The sequence below is a fragment of the Plecotus auritus genome (assembly GCF_963455305.1).
Source record: "Plecotus auritus genome assembly, chromosome: 15".
In the NCBI taxonomy this organism is placed as follows: Eukaryota; Metazoa; Chordata; class Mammalia; order Chiroptera; family Vespertilionidae; genus Plecotus; species Plecotus auritus.
The window spans coordinates 15406775-15428077 of NC_137781.1; the positions used below are offsets into that span (position 1 = coordinate 15406775).

Sequence of the window (21303 nt, forward strand, 5' to 3'; positions counted from 1 at the left end):
CACTCACACTCTCTTTATGACCAACATCCCTCTCTAACCTATGTTCTTGACACCCACTGTATTGATAAGAGGCAGTGTGGTGTACATGGAAGGTCCAGATCTCAGGTATCTTCTATCTGCTCCTCTGCCTTAATTATTGTGGGAAGAAAAATATCAGCAGGAAAATAAGAAGACAGTGGCTCTCATGGGATGAAGCCCTGGTATTTTCACAGATGTGAAGAGTGCAAAGAGCAGATGGGTGTGGAGGGTGGGGAGTATGACATACTTAGAATGTTATGAGTGAATCTGATCATGGGCTTTACTGTCCCCATTATGACAGGATGTGAACTTTAAGGAAGTGGCCATTGCCTTCTCTCAGGAGGAGTGGGTGCTCCTTGATGAGGTTCACAGACTTCTGTTCTGCGATGTGATGCTGGAAGTGTTTGCACCTGTATCATCGGTAGGTAAGACTTTCACATTCTGCCAGTGTCCTGAGATGATGACCTCTCTTTATTTATTCCTCATCCATAGCTTTCTCTCTCCCACAGTCAGAACATTGCCTCTGCTAATTTCCCCCACTGTCCTGTCAAATGTGCTGTCCTGCCAGGGATGAGCTGGATGGGAACCCTGAGCAAAGGACTCTATAAACATCCCTAACACCTGTAACCTTAAAAAGTACAGGAAGTGTTAGGGAGTAAGGAGTTTTACAGTGAGCTTAATGGGTCCCAGCTTGTACTTTCTCTTCCTGGGAGGCTGACAGTGTCCACATGAATGGCTTCAACTTCTGCACTCCTTCTTTAAAAGGTTCTTTGTGGCAACCTGTGCCATGTTATGGTCTTTACTACATGAACTATGGGCTGTTCTTGTAAGGCCCCCATTCAATTGTTTGTAATATTCTGTTCTCTGAATACTATAGCAAGCTGGCCCAGTGCAGACTGCTCACTTCTTCATCACCTCTTCCTCTGCATTGGTGCCTCTGCAGTATTATGCAACATTGACTTGCACATGTGTTATGAGGTGCACATGTGTGCTAAGTGGTCCTTGAAACCAGCTACTCCTTTATTGAATTTTACTTGGAGTAAGACGGAACCAACTTCTTGCACAGCTTGCTCCTGTCTTCTGCAAACAAGCTGTGCTGAATGCTGTTAGTTGAAGGATGAGCTGGAGCGCCATATTCTCGTCCATGTGGTTCTTGCCATGTTTGTGTCATATTTATGAAGAGGCCTCCCTGTGTTGTGATCTTCATTAGCCCAGAAAGTCCCAAGAGCCTCTTATTAATCCTTCCTGCACATCTCTTATTTTCAGACAATTGCGTGGAACTAATGTGTGATGTGTAACACACTTTTGCAGTGGGACTTCCCCCTGTCACCACATCCATTTCCTTACCCTTTCTCACTTTTCAGGTTGTTGGCATAAAATCGATGGTGATGAGGCCTGTTCTGATCAGAGTGTATCTATAAAAGGAGAGTCGCAGGTCAGGTCTTCTAAGACAGCTCCAAGCACCCAGAATATCCCTCTGTGTAGACTGTGTTTCACTGTGTTAAAAGGTATTTTGCACCTGACTGGATCTTATGCAGCATATTTTGAGCAGAAAGTATTCTGTAGTGACACATGTGTTGGAGACTTTAATTTTAGTGCAAACCCTCAACAGAAACAGAGAAATGAATGTGGGCAGGGGCCCTGGAAACAAGCTATGGACAAGGCTTCCTTTGTGAGCACACCCAGCTTCTACTTATCTTCAATGCCTTCAACCAACAGGGAGGTTGGGGAAGACTTACGATACAACTCAGAGCTTCCCAAGCATCAGTCCACTCTCAACACTGAGGAGCTACACTGTGGCAGTGAGATTTCACAGGATTTTCTTGATGGAAAATGTCATCACCAGTGGGATGAATGTGAAAATGCTGCCAGCCACAACCTGAAAGCTGTTCAATGCCCGGGTGTCTGTTCTGGAGAACTGCCTTTTGAGTGTAACAAATGTAGGAAAGTTTTTAGACGAATCTTTAACCTCATTCGACACAAGACAGTTCACACTGGTGGGAAGCCATATGAATGTAGAGAATGTGGGATGTCCTTTCTTCGAAGTTCTAACCTCACTATACACCTCAGAGTTCACACGGGAGAGAAACCATGTTGAGTGTTCTAAATGTGGGAAGTCTTTTAGCCATAAGTCTAACCTTATTAGACACCTGAGAGTTCACAGTGGCGACAAGTCATATGAGTACTGTGATGGTGGAAAATCCTTCAGGGATGGGTCTACCCAAAGGCAACAGCAGAGAATTCACACTGGAGAAAAGCCCTATAAGTGTAGAGAATGTGGGATGTCCTTTCGTCAAAGGTCCAAGCTTCCTTTATACCTCAGAGTTCACACTGGAGAGAAGCCATATGAGTGTACTGAATGTAGGAAGTCTTTTAGCCACAAGTTTAACTTTATTAGACACCTGAGAATTCACAGTGGTGACAAGCCATATGAGTGCTGTGATGGTGGGAAATCCTTCAGTTATAAGTCTACCTCAAACAACACCAGAGAATTCACACTGGAGAAAAACCTTATAAGTGTAGAAAATGTGGGATGTCCTTTCCTTGAGGGGCTCAGCTCACTTTACACCTCAAAGTTCACACTGGAGAGAAGCCATATGAGTGTAGAGAATGTGGGATGTCCTTTTGTCAAAGGTCTCACCTCACTGTACACCTCAGAGTTCACTCTGGAGAAAAGCCGTATGAGTGTAGAGAATGGGGTGTCTTTTCATCTAAGGGCTCACCTCACTGTACATCTCAGAGTTCACACTGTTAAGAATCCATATGAGTGTACTGAATGTGGGAAGTTTTTTAGTCAAAAATGTAGCCTCATTAGACACCTGAGAGTTCACACTGGAGAGAAGTGTTAAATGTGCAGGGAATGTTTTGTTTTTCTCACTTAGAATAACAACACTGAAGGAGACTCTTTGGGTGGGACCTTTGTTCCTGAATTTAAACCTTTTTTAATGGAACATGCTCTCTGATATATTCCTCATAAGTTTCAGGTACAAGTGAGGCTTGAAGGAGCTGCACTGTACTTGCTAACAAGCCCAGACCTACTACCCGATTGATGTCACAGTGAGCATTTGTAACTGAGGAAATTTCACCTCTGCCACCTGGCTCACCTGAAGAGTGTGCATCAGTCACAAACCCTGTGTCCTCAAGGGAAATGTATTCTGTGTTCTCACTTGTGCTTGAGAAAATTATGATTACTTCAAGCTCTTGACAGGATCTTCATTCCTTTCTCTCTGACTAGGGAATGCATCTGTCCCACGGTTTTTCCAGAGAACTCATCCTAAGCTAAGGAGTGCTACCACTTTCAGGGACATTGTGGGTCTCACGTTATGCTTTTGTGAATTGTTTTACTTTCTAGTTCACCAACCTGCAAATTGCTTACTGTCCTCTGTTCTGGTTTATGATCTTTAGTAAAGATGTTTTTTCTTTTGTAGCTTTTATTTTAATTTCACTCTCTGGATGATTTGATAAGAAAGTTGTGATCTATCATCATGGGGAGATGAACAAATATGGTGGATTCCCCAACTTTCAGTGCCTTGTAAAGCGTATAATAATGTCAGAAAAATCACTCTTTGCCCATTATTGACTTATTTTATACCACTGACCAAGGCAATGAAATAAAGTTTGCATAACTTTGTGGTTCTAATTTGCAGCCTGGTGCCTCTAATGTTGGTGAGGTCAGTGGTCCCCCAGAAGAGGAGTTCTTTTTTGTGCTTCTATCATTGTTCTCACATTATCCTCTGATGAGTTGATTTAGGTTCTAATTCACCAACCTGCTTGCTGTCCTCTGTTCTAGTTTATGATCTTTTAGTAAAGGTGTTTTTTGCTTTTCTACCTTTAATCTTGTTGGTTATATTCACTGCCTGGGATGATTTGAAAGGGTAATTGTGATCTGTCAGCAGGGAGAGTGGAACATATATGGTGGGGTCCCACACTCTCTGCGCCTCGGAAGGCACATAATAATGGCAAAAAATCACTCTTTGGCCAATATTGGTTTATTTTGTATTGCTGACCAAATCCTTTAAGAAAAATCTGCATGACTTTTTGGTTCTAATTTTTTTAGCCTGGTGCCTGTATTATTGGTGAGGTCAATGACCACCCAGAAGAGGAGTCCTTTGTTGTGCTTCTGTGAACAATATGAATTATATTCTCTGTTCATAGTATGTCTTACATACTGCAAAGGAGCCCTGTGCTATGTTGTATGAAATTTCATAGGCTGGTTTCATTTGTTGTTACACTGTGAAGTACAACTAATATTAGGACAAACACTGTTTTCATAGTGAGTGAGAGAGATGGCAGTGCATTGGATGAAAATTGCCTCTTCTGAACATTATCCACAAATGACCCAGTCCTGAGTCTTGTTTGTCCTTTTTGTAGCTGGAGTGATTGGTTGTGAAAAGAATGTCATGGTTTTGTGGATTCCCTGGGCCCCTGTATGGTGTTCACCTCAAGGTTATCACAACAGGCAGGAACTCAAAGCTAGAGGAAGAATAATTGTGTAATTAGTCCCAGGTTGTGTGTTTTGTGACAATTCAGCATTCTTGATGATTCTGATAGCAGTAGTCTTCACTTCTGGACAATATTTGCTGCCACAGACGCAACAATGATTCTCTCAGGAAATGAGGAGAGAGATGGTCATCTATACGTAAAGAAAGGTAATATGCTAATTTTCCATTACGGTGTCCCAGTAATGACCAATTTGCATATTGACAGACCAGCAGGAGGCTGCACGTGCAGCAGGGGGCAGGCGGCCGGAGCCAAGTTCCCAGGGTTCTGAGGAGAGTGCCTGACAGGACCCCGGACTGCAAAGAAGGAAGTGGAAGTGGCCACGGGGAGCTCTTCCAATCCCCCTGCACGGACACCCTACACCAGCACCCCTGGGGAAATGGGGAGGTTGACCAGACGGGGAGAAGACCCAGCCTTGGGGGTAGCTGCAGCCCACACCTGTGACTCCCAATCTCTTCCCCCGCCACCTCCTCCAGGGGCACCCACAACAGTAGTATGCTGGCGACCACCCGTCAGTGCCCCCAAGGCGCCCGCGGCCCACCACTGTGGGCCCCCTCTGCTGGGCCGGGCATGCCTCTCCTCCCTACAATTCCAGACCCGGGTGGAGGCAGGCCTGAGCGACCCCCCAGGGTCAGACCTTTTCCCCCAACAGCAGCAGCACCGTCTCTGCAGTGGAAGCACGGTGAACCTCACCGGGGGCGCAGCTGAACCCGCCCTCCTAGCCCACCTGGCTCTGCGCTGGCCCATGCGCCCCCCCGCCCCCCAGGAGATTGGAGCCCCACCCTGAGCAGGTACAGCTGCGAAACAACCATGTGCAATTTAAAGAATGGCACCAAGCGGGAAGGTTTGACAGTTACTTCCCCTTCGGCCTCGCCAAACCCCTAACGCCCTGCCCCCGCCAGTGCCTCCAGGGCCGACCACCACTGCAGGGCTTCTGGCCAGAGCCCTCTCCTTGGAGGCCTGCAGAACCCTCTGCAAAGCTTCCATAGCTACAGTCCCAGGAAACGATCATGCCCTCCTCCCCTAATCAGCACCTTCTACCTGTGAGGGTGCCCGTGAGCTTAAAAATAACAATCCCTTCCCGTTTAGACATCACTTACTTGATGAAACATTTCTAGGTTTATTAGCTCAGAACATCCTCATGACAACCCAGTGAGGTAGGCAGAGAAGAGATTACAATTCCCATGGTATATGCATATGTATTCAGATCTGAAGCTCAGAGAGGAAAAGTGTCAAGCCTAGTGCTTCCCGAGGTACAGCACACACCCCACGGGAAGGGGGCAATTTGATTTAAAGTGGAGGCAATTCGAGAATGAGTTAACAGTGAAATTTTTGCATTTCTTATGATTCTAGGGGGCCTCATCTACAGCGTATCCTCCTACATAATAAAAGGCTAATATGCAAATGACCGAATTGTGGAATGACCGGTCACTATGATGCGCGCTGACCACCAGGGGGCAGACACTCAACGAAGGAGCTGCCCCCTGGTTGTCAGTGTGCTCCCACAGGGGGAGCGCTGCTCAGCCAGAAGCCGGGCTCATGGCTGGCGAGTACAGCGGCAGTGGTGGGAGCCTCTCCCGCCTTCGTGGCAATGCTAAGAATGTCCCACTGATGGCTTAGGCCCATAAGCCGTGGACATCCGCCCAGGGCTCCCAGACTGCAAGAGGGCACAGGCCAGGCTGACGGACCGCCCACCCCCCAAGTGCACGAATTTCGTGCACCGGGCCACTAGTGTCTATATAGAATTGTCATCTTAATTTTCTAACAACAGGGACATCTGTGTTTTTATTGGGAACCACATTTTAAAGTTTTACTTAGGTATTTGTATAACTGACATGCAATGAAAATTCCTTTTCTAATGTGTACTGTTTGGGGAGGTTGAACATATGGATAAAGCTCAGAAACCATCACATGTGAAATATGCTTCTCTGTTACTCATACTCATGGTGGGGCAAAAGTATGCTTACAATTGTGAGTATGCAAAACATAGAATTTATTTTCTTATTTTAAATAACTATCCTATATAATCCTATATAATAAAACAGTAATATGCAAATTGACCGTCACTCCAACACACAAGATGGCCACCCCCATGTGGTCAAAGATGGCTGCCCCCGTGTGGACACAAGATGGCCGGCAGTGGAGGGCAGTTGTGGGAGGTCAGGCCAGCAGGGCAGGGCATTTGGGATGTACCAGACCTGTAAGGGAGGGCAGTTGGGGGCGACCAGGCCTGCGGGGGAGGGCAGTTGGGGACGACCAGGGCAGCAGGGGAGGACAGTTGGGGGCAGCCAGGCCTGCAGGGGAGGGCAGTTGGGGGATACCAGGCCTGCAGGGGAAGGCAGTTAGGGGTGACTGGGCCAGCAGAGGATGGAAGTTTGGGGCAACCAGGCCAGCAGGAGATGGAAGTTGGAGGCCACCAGACCAGCAGAAGAGGGCAGTTAGGGGTGACCAGGCCTGCAGGGGAGGGCAGGTGTGGGGGGGGGACCAGGCATGCAGGGGAGGCCAGTGGGGGCAAACAGGCCTGCAGGGGAGAGCAGTTAGGGGTGACCAGGCCAGCAGGGGATGGTAGTTCGGGGGACCAGGCCTCCAGTGGAGAGAAGTTGGAGGTGACCAGGCCTGCAGGGAAGGGTAGTTGGTGATGACTAGGCCAGCAGGGGAGGGCAGTTAGTAGTGACCAGGCTGGCAAGGGAGGACAGTAAGGGGTGACTGGGCCATCAGGGGAGGGTGGTTGGGGGCGACCAGGCCTGCAGGGGAGGACAGTTAGGGGTTATCAGGCCAGCAAGGGAGGACAGTTAGGGCGACCAGGCTGGCAAGGAAGGGAATTTAGGGGTGACCGGGCCAGCAGGGGAGGGCAGTTGGGGGCGACCAGGACTGCAGGGGAGGGCATTTGGGGGTGACCAGGCTGGCAAGGGAGGGCAGAGGAGGGCAGTTGGGGGCGACCAGGTTTGCAGGGGAGGACAGTTAGTGGCAACCGGGTGAGCAAGGGAGGGCTGTTAGGGGTGACCAGGCCGGCAGGGGAGGGCAGTTAGGGGCAAACAGGCCGGCAGAGGAGCAGTTCAGCGTAGATCAGGCTGGCAGGGGAGTGGTTAGGGGTGATCATTCTGGCAGGCAGAAGCAGTTAGGGGCAATCAGGCAGGCAGGCAGGTGAGCAGTTGGGACCCAGCAGTCCTGGATTGTGAGAGGGATGACTGACTGCCATGGGATTGGACCTAAATGGGCAGTCAAACATCCCTTGAGGGGTCCCAGAGTGGAGAGGGTGCAGGCTGGGCTGAGGGACACACACATACACACACACACACACACCCATGAACAAATTTCGTGCACCGCCCTCTAGTCTATATATATAAAAGGCTAATATGCACTGTCCCCTTGGTAGTTTGGGAATGCGGGAGTTCAGTCGCTTGCTATGACATATGCTGACCACCAGGCGGAGTCACAGAATGAAAGAAGGCTCTGGCCTGCAGCCTGCAGCTGGGGAAGGAAGGTCCCAACCGGCAGCCTGGGAAGGAATGCCCCTTCTGGCAGCCAGAGGCCCCAATTGTCCCTGGTCACTGGCCAGGCGTAGGGACCCCACTCATGCACAGATTTTGTGCATCAGGCCTCTAGTTTTATATATTTTTAAATGTATCTTATTGATTTTTATAGAGAAGGGCAGAGGGAGAGAAACATCAATCTTCTGCCTCCTGCACGCCACGCCCACTACTGCAGATCCAGGCGGGCATGTGCCGTGATCTGGAATCAAACCAATGACCATTCAGTGAACGTGATCATGCCCAACAATATAAGACCCAGTAGCCAGGGAGACTTTATACTTTTATTATTTATTAAGAGTTGTATTATTTTCAATACTAACAACTCTAAACCTAGTTTTGCACACCCTGTATTTACCTCTTGCCCTTCTACAATCTTTCGAATTATCTAGTCCTCCATACAGCCATTGATTTACCTCCTCTTACAATAGATTAGTTCATATTTTTCATAATTTTACAGGCACTATAAGGTGTATAATTTTTAACAAGCACTGGCTTCCTTCTTGCTACACAGGTATTTTTAGATTGAACAGTAATGTTTATGTAAATAGTTAATCTTTTATTGCTAATAATATTGCATTCCATGGAAAACCACTTTATCCATTGATCTGTCTATGGCTTCGGTTATTTCCACGTTTGGGGTTTTATAAATAAAACTGCTGGGAATATCGCATTCAGTTCTTCCTACAGGTGTATGTTTTACTTATCTAACTGTTGCAGTGTCAGTGAGTGTGTTAGATTTTAAGATAGGCAGGTCTGTGATCTAAAATGGTCATTCCCTTTGCCTCCCACCCACCCACAGTAGTGAAAATTCCAGGGTTTACGTTACTCAGCCAGCACATAGGATGGTTATTTTTTAAGTAACAGGCCAGGAAATGAGTATACTGTTCACTTGTTTTTGTTTTAATAACATTTCCCTAAGAATTCTTGATGGTGAGCATTTCTTCTTGCATTAAATGACGCTGTTTTTATCTCCTTTGTTAAAATGTCTGCTCAGGATCTTTTGCCTACTTTGTCGGTTAATTTATCATTCTTACCAATAGGAGGACAGTGCAGCATCTAAGACACGTGTTTGAGTTTCACTCCTTCCTCAATGACTCAAGTGACTTCTTTGCCATACGGAACTCTTGGTTTTCAAATCTAGAAAGAAAATTGTTTTCTCTGTTTTTATCCTATGGAAAATTAATATGGAAAATTAATACCCACTCATACAATACACTTATAAGTTTAATCTGCATTATTAACATTCTCCATCAGTGTTCTTCAAGTCTAAGCATTTAATAACACATTAAGTGAAGTCTAGGTTTGTAGTATTTCTCAGTTTCCCTGGTGTAAATACTCTCATCATCACCAGGTTCAATCTGCCAAAATGATGACATGGAACATGGACATGATAACATATTTCAGTAGTACATCGTTATATTTCATTTTCAGCGTACTGATCAAGTAGCAATAGGTGTGCTCAAGAAAAATTATAATAAAACAGCTGAATTGTTGGGAAGTGGCAAGTGTTAAACATCTTTAAAAGTTTGATAAAAGTGTAAGTGATTTAAAGTATCCAATTTGAACAGAATATATATATATATATATATATATATATATATATATATATATATATATATCTTACACTTTTATTGATTTCAGAGAAGGTAGACAGAGCTAGAAACATCAACGATGAGATAGAATCATTGATCAGCTGCCTCCTGCATGCCCCACACTCTGTATCAAGCCTGCAATCCTGGCTTGTGCCCTGACCACAATCTAACCGGAGATTGTCTGTGGTTCATATTACTCAACCACTGAGTTATTCTGGCTGGGCTAAAACACACTTTTTAACGAGCACTTTTATGTTTCCATACATGCCTGTCTCCCTGAAATGAAATCCTCCTCCCCTTTTCAGTGCTTCCTAATTGGCATATGAAATTACTGCTGCAAGGACATAATCTACCTTTGTAACAGCTTATTTCAAATACATCCATATGAAGACAACACTTAGGAAACTTCATGAATTCTATTCTAGCCTTCTATCACAATCTGTCGTCATGGTGGTTCTGGTATCTACCTATTCTCAGATACATTAGTGACTCATTTTACTTAAAACCCCTGATAAATTTGGCCCTGGCCAGAGAGATCAGTTTATTAAAGCAACATATCAATAACGCCAAGGTTGCAGGTTCTGTCTTCACTCAGGGCCCATGCAAGAATCAAATGATCAATGTATAAAATTAATGGAACAACAAGTGGGAGTTTCTCTCCCCCCCCCCCAATACTATCTCTCTCTAATCAATACATTTGTGTTGTTTTACCAAATGAGTCAACAAATGTGAACACCATCACAGACCAGGGACCCTGTGGGGAACCAGCCATAAGAGTTCTCATGAGGGCAGAGCACACAGTGAAGGAGAGAACAGGAGGGGAGGGGCCCCTGCTGTCAGTGTGGCGGGTGGGGAACTGGGGCTGAGCTGCACAGACACAAGTAATTATGACATCTGTGCTCCCTGAGACTAAACCCTAAGGGATTGGGAAAAGCTCTGGGCCTGGACATGGGCCTTGTGGTCTCAGCATCTTCCAGCCAGGGGTGGAGACTGAGCTATTTTGGATTCAGGTCGTTGAGGAGCCCAGATCCCTCCCAGGTGTTCCAAAGCAGCTCCTGCTACTTGAGGCCCTCAAATCAGTTCACCTACTTTTCAGCAGCCCACACACTCCCCTGAGCCCCATGGGCATTTTTGGAATCTTTCTACTTTTGCATTTCTGGGTAATTTTCCACTTTCATTTCATTAAAATTACCACCGCCCAATCTGTCCCGGAGGTAGTATGGATTCTCCAGTAAATGGTGCTGTGTTTTATTCAATGGTGAGCCCATTCTGCTATACAAGCATTTCCAGAAGGAGAGGCTTAGTCTCAACATGATACTACATTGGGGGATCCATTACAGGTGGTCTCCCCCCTCCATAAGTTTGGCCTGTGCTGAGCAGACCCTTGCTCCTCAATGAGGTGATGGAGCCTGGACTCTGAGGGACAATATACTGTGGGATGCGAGGTTGAAGGCAGAGAGGTGGGGTGTTGGGACAGGATTGGTGATGGGGTTTCCTGTTTGCATATGGGGGAGTGCCCATTGTGTGCGTGTCCTGTGGCACACTCTGGGTGGCCCCAATTGTTTGTTTCCGTGTGTGTGTGTGTGTGTGTGTGTGTGTGTGTGTGTGGTCCTCAGGGTATTGCCCATGTCTACAGTGTGGGTCTGTAAACCTGGACATAAGCCCAGCACCTGAGTGCCCAGCAGAGGCTGCGAGTGTTCTGTACCTGCGTGTTTCTGTGCTCATGTTCTCTGTATGTTTCTCTCTGAGTCTGTGCACCCCCATCATGGGCAAGTGCATAGGCAATCTCCGGAGAGGCGTTGTAGTGGCACCTTCATCTATATCAATATGTTCCTCTTCCCCACCCCCAGGTGAGCCCCTTCTTCTCTCCCAGGCATCTGGTGTCCCTATGGAGGTCCCATCTCAAATCTCAAGGATGGATTAAGCATAGGGTCCGTTCAGAGAATCCCAGGCTGTGGGAAGGTGGGGAATTGGGGAAGACTCTGATGACAGACAGGAGATATAGAGTGTGGACTGGGAACATTTGGAAAGGACACTAGTCTCTGTGAAGGAGCTGGAGAATCCAGGATCCTTGTGAAGGAATATGAGGATGGATACATGTGGGGAAAAGCTGAGGGGGAAGACTTCTTGGCTCCGAAGTCCCCACTGGTAATGAGGAACTGGACATCCCAGGAGTGGGTGTCCCTTGCCATGTCAGACCTAGGCTGACAACTAACACAGGAAGGTGCCTGGGGCTCCATGGAGCATCACTCCTGGACTTCTGGGCTCTGGTCATCTACTGGGTGTGCATGGCTAACCCAACACGGGCCAGGAGGGAGAATTAGGACCAGTGTGGAGAACCATCCAGTGACCCTTTAGCACAGGGTCAGACACAGAACAAATGGAAAGCACAGGATCGCCATTGATGTTGTCAGCATTTCTCACCATCATCCTCACTGGGAGCACTCAGCAGGGCAATGCAAAAGATAAGGAGACTTGGAAGCAGGTACTGACTGATGTTAATGGAAAAGAACAGGGATGCTGGAATGCTTGCAGCCCTGTACCCTTCGCAGTAAACATCCTTAACATGTGGGTATTCTCCTTGACCATAGTAGGGAATCCAGGCAGCCAGGGATTTACCCAAAGTCACACTCAGAATTGGTTTGAATTTGCTGCCCATGACAACTTCCCAAACTCCTTTTTGGGAAGTTCATTCCTTTGAATCTTGAAAAACCATCTCGATGAGGAGAAAGTGAACCATCCTGACTGGTCACCACTGTTATTTCCTACCAGTCCCCACTCCTCTCCTTTGCTCTTGCACAGCCCACAAGAGGTCGGCACCATATGGTCGCCCTAATGAGGCCCATCAAGTATACCAGTTCTGCTGCTGACCCCCTGAGGTTGGCTGCAGCTCTGTGATGTGCTTTGACCAATGAAATGTGATGGGAGTGAAGCCTGTCACCACTAACAGAAGATTCTGGAACCACTGAGACTTCCCACCTTTCCTGTCCTTCTCTGATAATGTCAACAGGTACCTACCTGGTGGCTCCTCCTTTATTCCAGTCCCAGGAGAACCAGGGTGGACATGTGGTATGAACAAGAAAGATATCTACTTTACGCAAAGCCACTAAAGCTTTAGGGGTGTGAAATCTGGCTAATCCTATGAAGTAGAAACTCTACCCTCTAGGAGGCAGAAGAGCCTAGCATTAGAGGCCAGACTGCTGTGGTTAGAGACATAAGGGTTTGACTTCTGGTCCTGCCTTTTATTTACTCTACAATCAGGCAATCTACATGGAGTCTCTGAGCCTGAGTTTCCTCTCTATAAGACAGATGTTTAAACCATCTCTCGTTGTAGAAAGGATTAATGCATGTAAAGCATTGAATCCAGGGCCTGGCACCTGTAGTAAACATTCAGTAACTGTTAGCTCCATAGCTTCACAATTTGTATTGGCTACAAATATTCTAACCATGTATGGAATGTCAAATTGTTTCTTTTGTATCCTTTCAAATTTTGTTTTGAAACAAATAGGATTATGTATATTCTCTCATAGCCTTCTTTTTCTCTTACTAATGTGATATTTTTTTATTAAAATAAAAAATGGGCCTTCTGGAATGGCTCAATTGGTTGAGCATGGTCCCATTCCCAGAAAGGTTTCCAGTTGGATTCCCAGTGAGGACACAGGGAAGGGGGCCATGCGAGCTCAGTCCTCAGTGTAGGGGCTTGCAGAGGACAGTTGATCAGTATTTATCGCTTGCTCGCTCCCTCCCTCCCTCTCTCCTTAAAAGTCAATGAAAATATTACTATATAAATCATTAGTATCTGTAGTCTTCGGAAATAATTGAAATAATACTTTTCACCTCAAGGAGCATTCTGAGCTTCACGGAATCTGAAATAATGTCTCCAAACAAAAAGTCAGTTTTAGACAACACTCCCCAGACACCTGCCACCAGCTGCTGAAGCCTAATGTTGTCAGTTCCCAGCATCACTCAGGCTCCCAAACACCAGTATTCCCAATGGTCAGTGAGTGGCTGTGAGAGAAGATAGCTTGACCCACAGGCAGACAGCGCAGGGTTCCAGGGCAAAACAAAGTCAGGTGGAACAGGCAGGGGCAGACATGGCAGTTTGAGCAAGCCTAATCACAGGAACCAAGCATGGAGAAATAAAATGCCTCTGGACTCACAGCAGGAGGCGTGGGAAACTAGAGAAGGTCTAAAATAATCAGGTGAACTGGGGCATAGAAACAGGGTAAGTGCAGGTTCCTTGCTGGGAAATAATAATAGAGGGAATCAATTAGGTGATGACAAGGATAGATAGAGAGCAGGCTTGTAGCAAATATATACCCCTAGACCACAAGTCTTCATGGGAAATTCTTTATTGGGCCACCCTCCCCACGCAGGGAGTCTGAATCTGCTTGTAATAAATTTTGCTGAAATGTTCTCTGTGGTTTCATTCTTTGACTTCTCAAGACAAGACCATGGAAAAATCTGTGGCTACCCATTACCCTTATAAACTGGCATCCAAATTCTACCTACGAGGCCTCAAACAGAATATTACACAAAAGCAAATGCACCTAGTGATGGCTGGTTTTAGCCAATGAAAGCCAGTGGAGACGCATATTATCCAGGTGAACATGGTGAGGGCGGGATTTCCTGTGTCTTTACCTGGTGGTCAGGTTGACCTCTTTGGTATGTCGCTAGAGTCAGAGGCTTCAGAGCACCAGGCCTCCTGTCAATCCAGGCATCAGAGGCTGCATCACCCTGTGCAGTGGTGTGTGTGAGGCTTGTTGAGCACAAACAGGCGGGGAATGGGGCCTCTGTGCCTCCCAGACTCCTCTCCACTTACTGAACTTGGCACAGCCTCGCCTGATGTAAACCTCCAACCTGGGATGTGGGCGCCTCTCAGGTCCTGCATCCCAGGTCACAGCATCTAGAACTGTGAGTTGATTGTGACAGGCTGCAATGCCACCTTGTAAGGACATGGTATTGTGTATGAATCAGGAGGATTTGGGAATACTGGCCTTGTTTTGTGACTAAAGTTTTGCATGAGTAGTTGTACTGTGATTTTCAGGAAACTGGGGCTATGGATGGTCCTGAACAAAAGAGGGACATTGTGTGAGGTATGGTTCTCAACTTTTCCCAAATCAGCTTAGGAGAACAGACTAGAAGAGAGGGGACAGAAGTTGGGGACAGGATGGAGAAGTCCTGTCAAAGATAAGGTACCTGGCAAGAGTATGCACTGAGGATTGAGTCCTGAAGTAATGTGGTCATCTCCAGGACATGTAGCCCCGTTGGCTGGGCAAGGGTGCTGAGCAGCCTGAGCCCATGGGTCCTGGCAGTGGTGGTCAGGCTCTTAACAAATTTTTTATTTCCACAGATTTCTACCAAGGCAGAAATGCTTATGGGTGCTGGATTATGAGCTGATTTCAGGGCCTCACACTCTTCTGACCTCTAAAATAGCAGTGTACTTGGACTGTCCTACAGCTGTCTTAGTCCTTGGATCTGGGGACACTGGAACCTCTCGTTAACTTTCCTGCATTCGTCTTACTTTCAGATAATTGCATGGAAGCAGTGTATTATGCGGAATACACTTTTGTATTATGCCGAGAACCAATTCCAGCATGTAATACTTACAAGAGTTTCACCAAAAGGTTGGTGAAGCTTGGGCGGCTCAACAAGGGTTAGCCATATATGTAGTTTACCTGTTGGAAATAGATAAATGGAACTCCCCCCAAACCTGAATAGGATTGTTAACTGCCAGACAGCTCAGGGCATTTTATTGTGTCCTATTGGCCAAATACCTGACCAGCTGCAGGCTATTCCCCAAACTGACAATGCTTCTGTATCCTTTGATACCCTACCCTTTGAAGTGTATATCTCTATCTTGCCTTAGGACAAATTGTTTTGAATAAAAGCACAGGTCCTTGGTCAAGGAGGGAGTCTTTAGCTCCTTCAGCTGAAGATCCTCTGACCCCCAATGCCTTTCAAAATTATCTTTAGTCCTTGGATTCCTTCTTGAATCTACATGCAGCCCCTTTCTCCAGAATGCTGAACACTTTGTAAGGCTGGGAAAAGAACCCTAGCAGTATTAGATAATTCCCATGGCACCACAGTCAACATTCATTTCCTTATCATTATCTGTTTTTAGGGTTTTGTCAGAAAATGAAAGTAAGGTGGCACCTTTTGAGCAGAGTGTATCTGTGGATGGAGAGTCACCGATCAGGGCTTCTAACACAGCTCCAGCAAGCCAGAATGCCCTTCTGTGTAAGTGTTGTTTCTCAATGTTAAAATATATCCTGCACCTGACCGAGTTAGAAGCAGCATACATTGTGCAGAAAGCATTCTTCAGGGATTCATGTGTGAAAGAATTCTCTGAGTGCAAATTCTCACCAGCAACAGAGGGATGCTAGTGAAGAGAAGCCCTGGAAAGAAGATGTGGACAGGGCTTTGTTTGAGTCCAAGACCAGCTTCTCCTTACCTTGGGTGCCTTCAACCAGTAAGGAGACTTAGGAAGACTTCTCAACCATCTTGCATCATTCCAAGCCCCAGGCAACTCTTAACACTGAGGATTCACACTGTGGCAGTGAGATTTCACAAGAATTTATTGATGGAAATAGTATTCACCAGAGTGGTAAATGTGAAAATAGTGCCAGACACAACCAGAAAGTTGTTCAACAGCAGGATGTCTGCTCTGGAGAAGTGAATTGTGAGTGTAAAAATTGAGGGAATGTTTTTAGAAGAATCTTTAACTTAATTAGAAACAGGAGAATTCACACTGAATAAAAGCTCTATAAGTGAAGTGGTTGGAGGAATTTCTGTAGTAAGACACTGCTCTCATTAAACACTGGAGAAGAGCCATATGAATATATCTATTGGGGGAAGGCCTTCAGTCAAAGGTCTACCCTCATTCAACATGATACCATTCACACTGAAAAAAGAGATATGTGTGTAGTTAATGTGGGAATTCCTTCTCCTGAAGGTCTTATTTCACTAAATACCGCAGAGATAACACTGGAGAAAAGTCAGATAAGACTACAGATTGTGGTAAGTCCTTCAGTCATGGCTCTACCCTGATTCAACATCAGAGAGTTTACACTGGAGAAAAGCCATCTGAGTTTAGAGAATGTGAGATGTCCTTTCATCAAAGGTCTCTCCTCACTAACTACCACAAATTTCACACTGGAGAGAAGCCACATGAGTTTAATGATTGTGGGAAGTCCTTCAATCAAACATCTACCTTCATACAACACCACAGAATTCACAGTAAGGAGAAAAAAAGTATGTGTATCAAATGTGAGAAATCTTTCAGCCAAAGGTCTGACTTCAGTGATCACCAGTGAGTTCACACTGAAAAAAATCCATATGAATATACAGATTGTTGGAATTCCTTCATTCATAGCTCTACCCACATTCAACATCATATAATTCACACTGGAGAAAAGCCGCATGAGTGTAGCGAATGTGGGATGTCCTTTTGTTGAAGGGCTCACCTCACTAAACAACACAGAGTTAACAATGGAGAAAAGACGTAGGAATGCAGTGACTGCTGGACGTTGTTCAAATGAAGGTCTCATGTCACTGAATGCCTCAGGGTTCATACTAGAGACAAAAGGTTTAAAAAATGTGTGTGTGAGAAGTCTTTTAGGTGCCATATTCACCCCTTAACCACAAGAGAGTTTACACTAGAGAAAAGCTGCGTTGGTGATTGTGGGAAGTCCTTTAACCAAAGATCTAAGCTCATGGAACACCATGGAGGTCACACTGGGGAAAGATCTCATAAGTGTAGTGAATGTCAGAAATCTTTTAGCCACAAACCTAGCCTAGTTATACACCTGAGTTCACCCTGTAGAAAATCTTAAATGTGCAGGGAATACTTTATTTTTCTCACTTAGAATAATATCACTGAAGGAGATTCTTTGTGACACATTTACCTGAATTTAAGTTCCTTTTAATGAAACATACACTCTGTTTGATTCATCATAGGTTTCAGATGAAAGTGAGGCTTGAAGGAGCTGCATTGCACATGCTAACACGCACAAACCTACTACCTGATTGATGTCACAGCGAGTATTTGTGGCTGAAGAGATTTCACTGCTAACACATGGCTCACCTGAAGAGGGTGCATCAGTCACAACCACTGTGTGCTCAGAGGAAATGTATTCTGTGTTCTCACCTGTGCTTGAGAAAATTATGATTACTCTGAGCTCTTGTCAGTATCTTCATTCCTTTATTCCTGATGCAGGCTTCATCCAGAGTGCTTATCCTCAGCTAAGAAGTGCTACCTCTATGAGGGACATTGTGGTTCTCACAATATGCTGTGATGAATTGTTTCAGGTTCTAATTCACCAACCTACAAACTGCTTGCTGTAGTCTGTTCTGGTTTATGATCTTTCAGAAAAGGTGTTTTTTCTTTTGTACCTTTAATTTTGTTGATTATATTCACTGCCTGGGGTGACTAGAAAGGAAAGTTGTGATCTGTCAGAATGGAGAGGTGAACAGATATGATGGGGTCCCAAACTTTCTGTGCTTTGGAAGACACATAATAATGGCAGAAAATCAGTTTGTCCCATATTGGCTTTTCTGAATTGCTGCCCATGGCCTTAAAAAATTGTCTTCTTGACTTTGTGGTTCTAATTTTCAGCCCAGTTCCCCTATTATTGGTGAGGTCAGTGGTCACCCTAGAAAGGAAGCCTTTGTTATGTTTTTGTGGACCATCTTAATCATAGTCTCTGGTCACAGGATATATTACATAATTCTCCACAATGTTTAGGGGAATTCTTCCCCACATACTGTAAAGGAGCCATGTGCTGTAATGTATGAAATTTCATACCCTGGTGTCATTTTTTTATAACTCTGAGGTTTATATGGAACCACCACTAAGACATACACACTGTAGTCATAGTGAGTGGTAAAGATTGCATTAGATGAAAAGTGCCTCTTATGAATGTATCCCACAAATGAGCAATGGTTTTGGCTTTGTAATCTTTGCATACAGACATTCTCAGGTCTTCCATAATGTTCCTGTGGCTGAAGTCATTGGCAGAATAAAATAATCTCACAGTTTTTTGGATTCCCTTGGACCATCTAGGGCAGTGGTTGGCAAACTCATTAGTCAACAGAGCCAAATATTAACAATACAACGATTGAAATTTCTTTTGAGAGCCAATTTTTTTAAATTTAAACTTTATAGGTAGGTACATTGTTATTAGCTTAATTAGGGTACTCATAAGCCGGCCTTTGGTAAAACTCAAGGGGCCAAAGAGCCGCATGTGGCTTGCGAGCTGCAGTTTGCTGACCACAGATCTAGGGCATGCACCTCAAGGTTTCCTGATCACAAAATCTCAAAGCTAGAGGAAGGATAATCCTGTACTCACTGCAAGGATGTGTCTTTTGTAACCGGTTAACAACCTTGTTCATTCCGATGGCAATAGTCTTCACTGCTTGCAATATTTGCTGCCAATGAGGCAAGAGTGGTCCTCCCAGGAAATTAGGAGAGAGATGGTAGAGCACATACAGGGTTGCCATTTTAATTTTCTAGCAAGACAGAGATACCTAGGTCTTCATTTGGTAGCACTTTTTAAGGTTTTATTTTGGTACTAGAGGCCCGGTGCATGCAAATTCCTGCACTGGAGGGGGAGTCCCTCAGCCCGGCCTGCCCCTCATAGTCTGGGAGCCCTCAGGGGAGGGAGGTGACCCGGTAATCAGGAGAAGGTGATGCTCCATCACACCTCTGCTTCTGCCACTGCTGGCAGCCTAAGCCTTGGCCAGCCCTGGTTACCTGAGCCTCGGGCAGCCCTGGGCAGCTGGGCAGCTGCCATCCGAGGCTTGCCTGCACCTTAAGACATCCCTGGGCTTCTGGGGGACTGACGGGCCTGTCACCCCAGCGGGGCTGAGGGTGCTGGGCGCCGCCATCTTGTGGCTGTGGGCACTTCCATCTTTGAGGGCATGGCAGTCGATTAGCATATTCCCTCCTTCTTGGCTGTGGGCACCGTCATCTTTGCTACAGCATGAAGGTCAATTAGCTTATTCCCCTTTTATTAGATAGGCTATTTATAAGTGACATACAACAAAATGCACTTTTCTAATGTGTACTATTTGTTGAGCATGGACAAACGGATCAAACTGTAAAACCGTCACATGTGAAATAAATGTATCTCTCACCCATATACAGGTTAGGGCAGGGGTGGGCAAACTTTTTGACTCGAGGGCCACAGTGGGTTCTTAAACTGGACCGGAGGGCCGGAACAAAAGCATGGATGGAGTGTTTGTGTGAACTAATATAAATTCAAAGTAAAGGAGCCGGGGGGAGAGCAAGAGAACCCTCCGCTCTTTCTGCTCCGCGGGCCAGATAGAACAGCCGAACGGGCCGGATCCGGCCCGCGGGCCGTAGTTTGCCCACGGCTGGGTTAGGGCAAAAGCAGAGTTACAGAAGTGAGTATATAAAACAAAGAGCTTATTTTCTATTTTAAATAAATATTTTATATGTTTAAAATATATTTATTGATTTTTTAAAAAGAGGGAGGGAGAGAGTGAGAGAGAGAAAGAACTGGTGATATGAGAATTATCAAATAGCTTCCTCTTATGCACCACCTACAGGGCATCCAGCCAAGTATGTTCCCTGTCCTGGAATGGAAGCAGTGACCTTTCAGGGCAAGGGATGGTGCCCAACCAACTTAAGTACAATGGCCAGGGGAGAGTTTATACTTGTATTATTATTTATTTATTTTTGAATTAATTTCCATACAACAACTCTAAAGCTACTTTATCACACCCTATATTTACCTTCTGCCTTCCCCATCCCTAAATGCATTAATTAATTTTCCTTCCTTTACAAGATTAGTTCATATTTTTCATAAAATTGTAAGCACTATAAGGTGTGTAATCTTTAACAAATATTGGTCTCTTTCATGCTACAAAGTTATTTTGAGATTGAACACTAGTGCTCATGTGAAATGTTATTTTTTATTGCTGAGTAGTATTGTGTTCTGTGTATTAACACTTTATCTATTGATCTGCCTATGGTTTTTGTTATTTCCAGATTTAGGGTATTATAAATAAATTTTCTGGAAATACTGTGTTCAGTTATTTATATAAATGTATGTTTTACTTATCTAAATGTTACAGTGTAGGTACATGTTTTGCTTTTGAAGACATGCAAAGCTGTGATGTAAAATGGTCATTCCCTTTGCCTTCCCAGACACACACAATAATGGAAATTCTAGTTTTTCTTTAACCCTGTAAACTATGCTATGTTTAATATTTTAAATTGTAGGCCAAAAAATCAGTATAGTGTTAACTTGTTTTGTTTTAAATACATTACCATAAGAAATTTTTATGGTGAGAATTTCTTTATGCATTTATTTACACTGTCTTTATCACTTGTTGAAAGGTCTGATCAGAAACTTTAGCGATTTTAAAATGAATTTGGGATTTAACCAATAGGAGGACAGTTCAGCATTTAAGCCATCTCTATTCACTTCATCCATTCCTTAAGGACTCAACTGATTTCTTTGCCATTTGGAACTATATGTTTTGAATACTGGAAGGAAAATTGTTTTTCTCAAATTTTATCTTATGCACAATTTAATGCCCACTTGAATGATACACTTTTAAGTTAAATCTATTTTGCCAACAATCTCCACCATTCATTTCAAGTCAAAGCATTCAATAGTAAATTAAGTGAA

At 44.9% G+C, this 21303-nt stretch overlaps 1 long non-coding RNA gene across 1 annotated transcript; it reads left to right on the plus strand.

The window, feature by feature from the left end:
- Positions 1-318: 318 nt before the first annotated feature.
- Positions 319-20888, plus strand: LOC308239147. Its single transcript, XR_013959703.1, has 3 exons — positions 319-439; positions 15768-15883; positions 17603-20888. It is a non-coding gene; the product is annotated as an uncharacterized lncRNA (long non-coding RNA).
- The last annotated feature ends 415 nt before the right edge of the window (positions 20889-21303 follow it).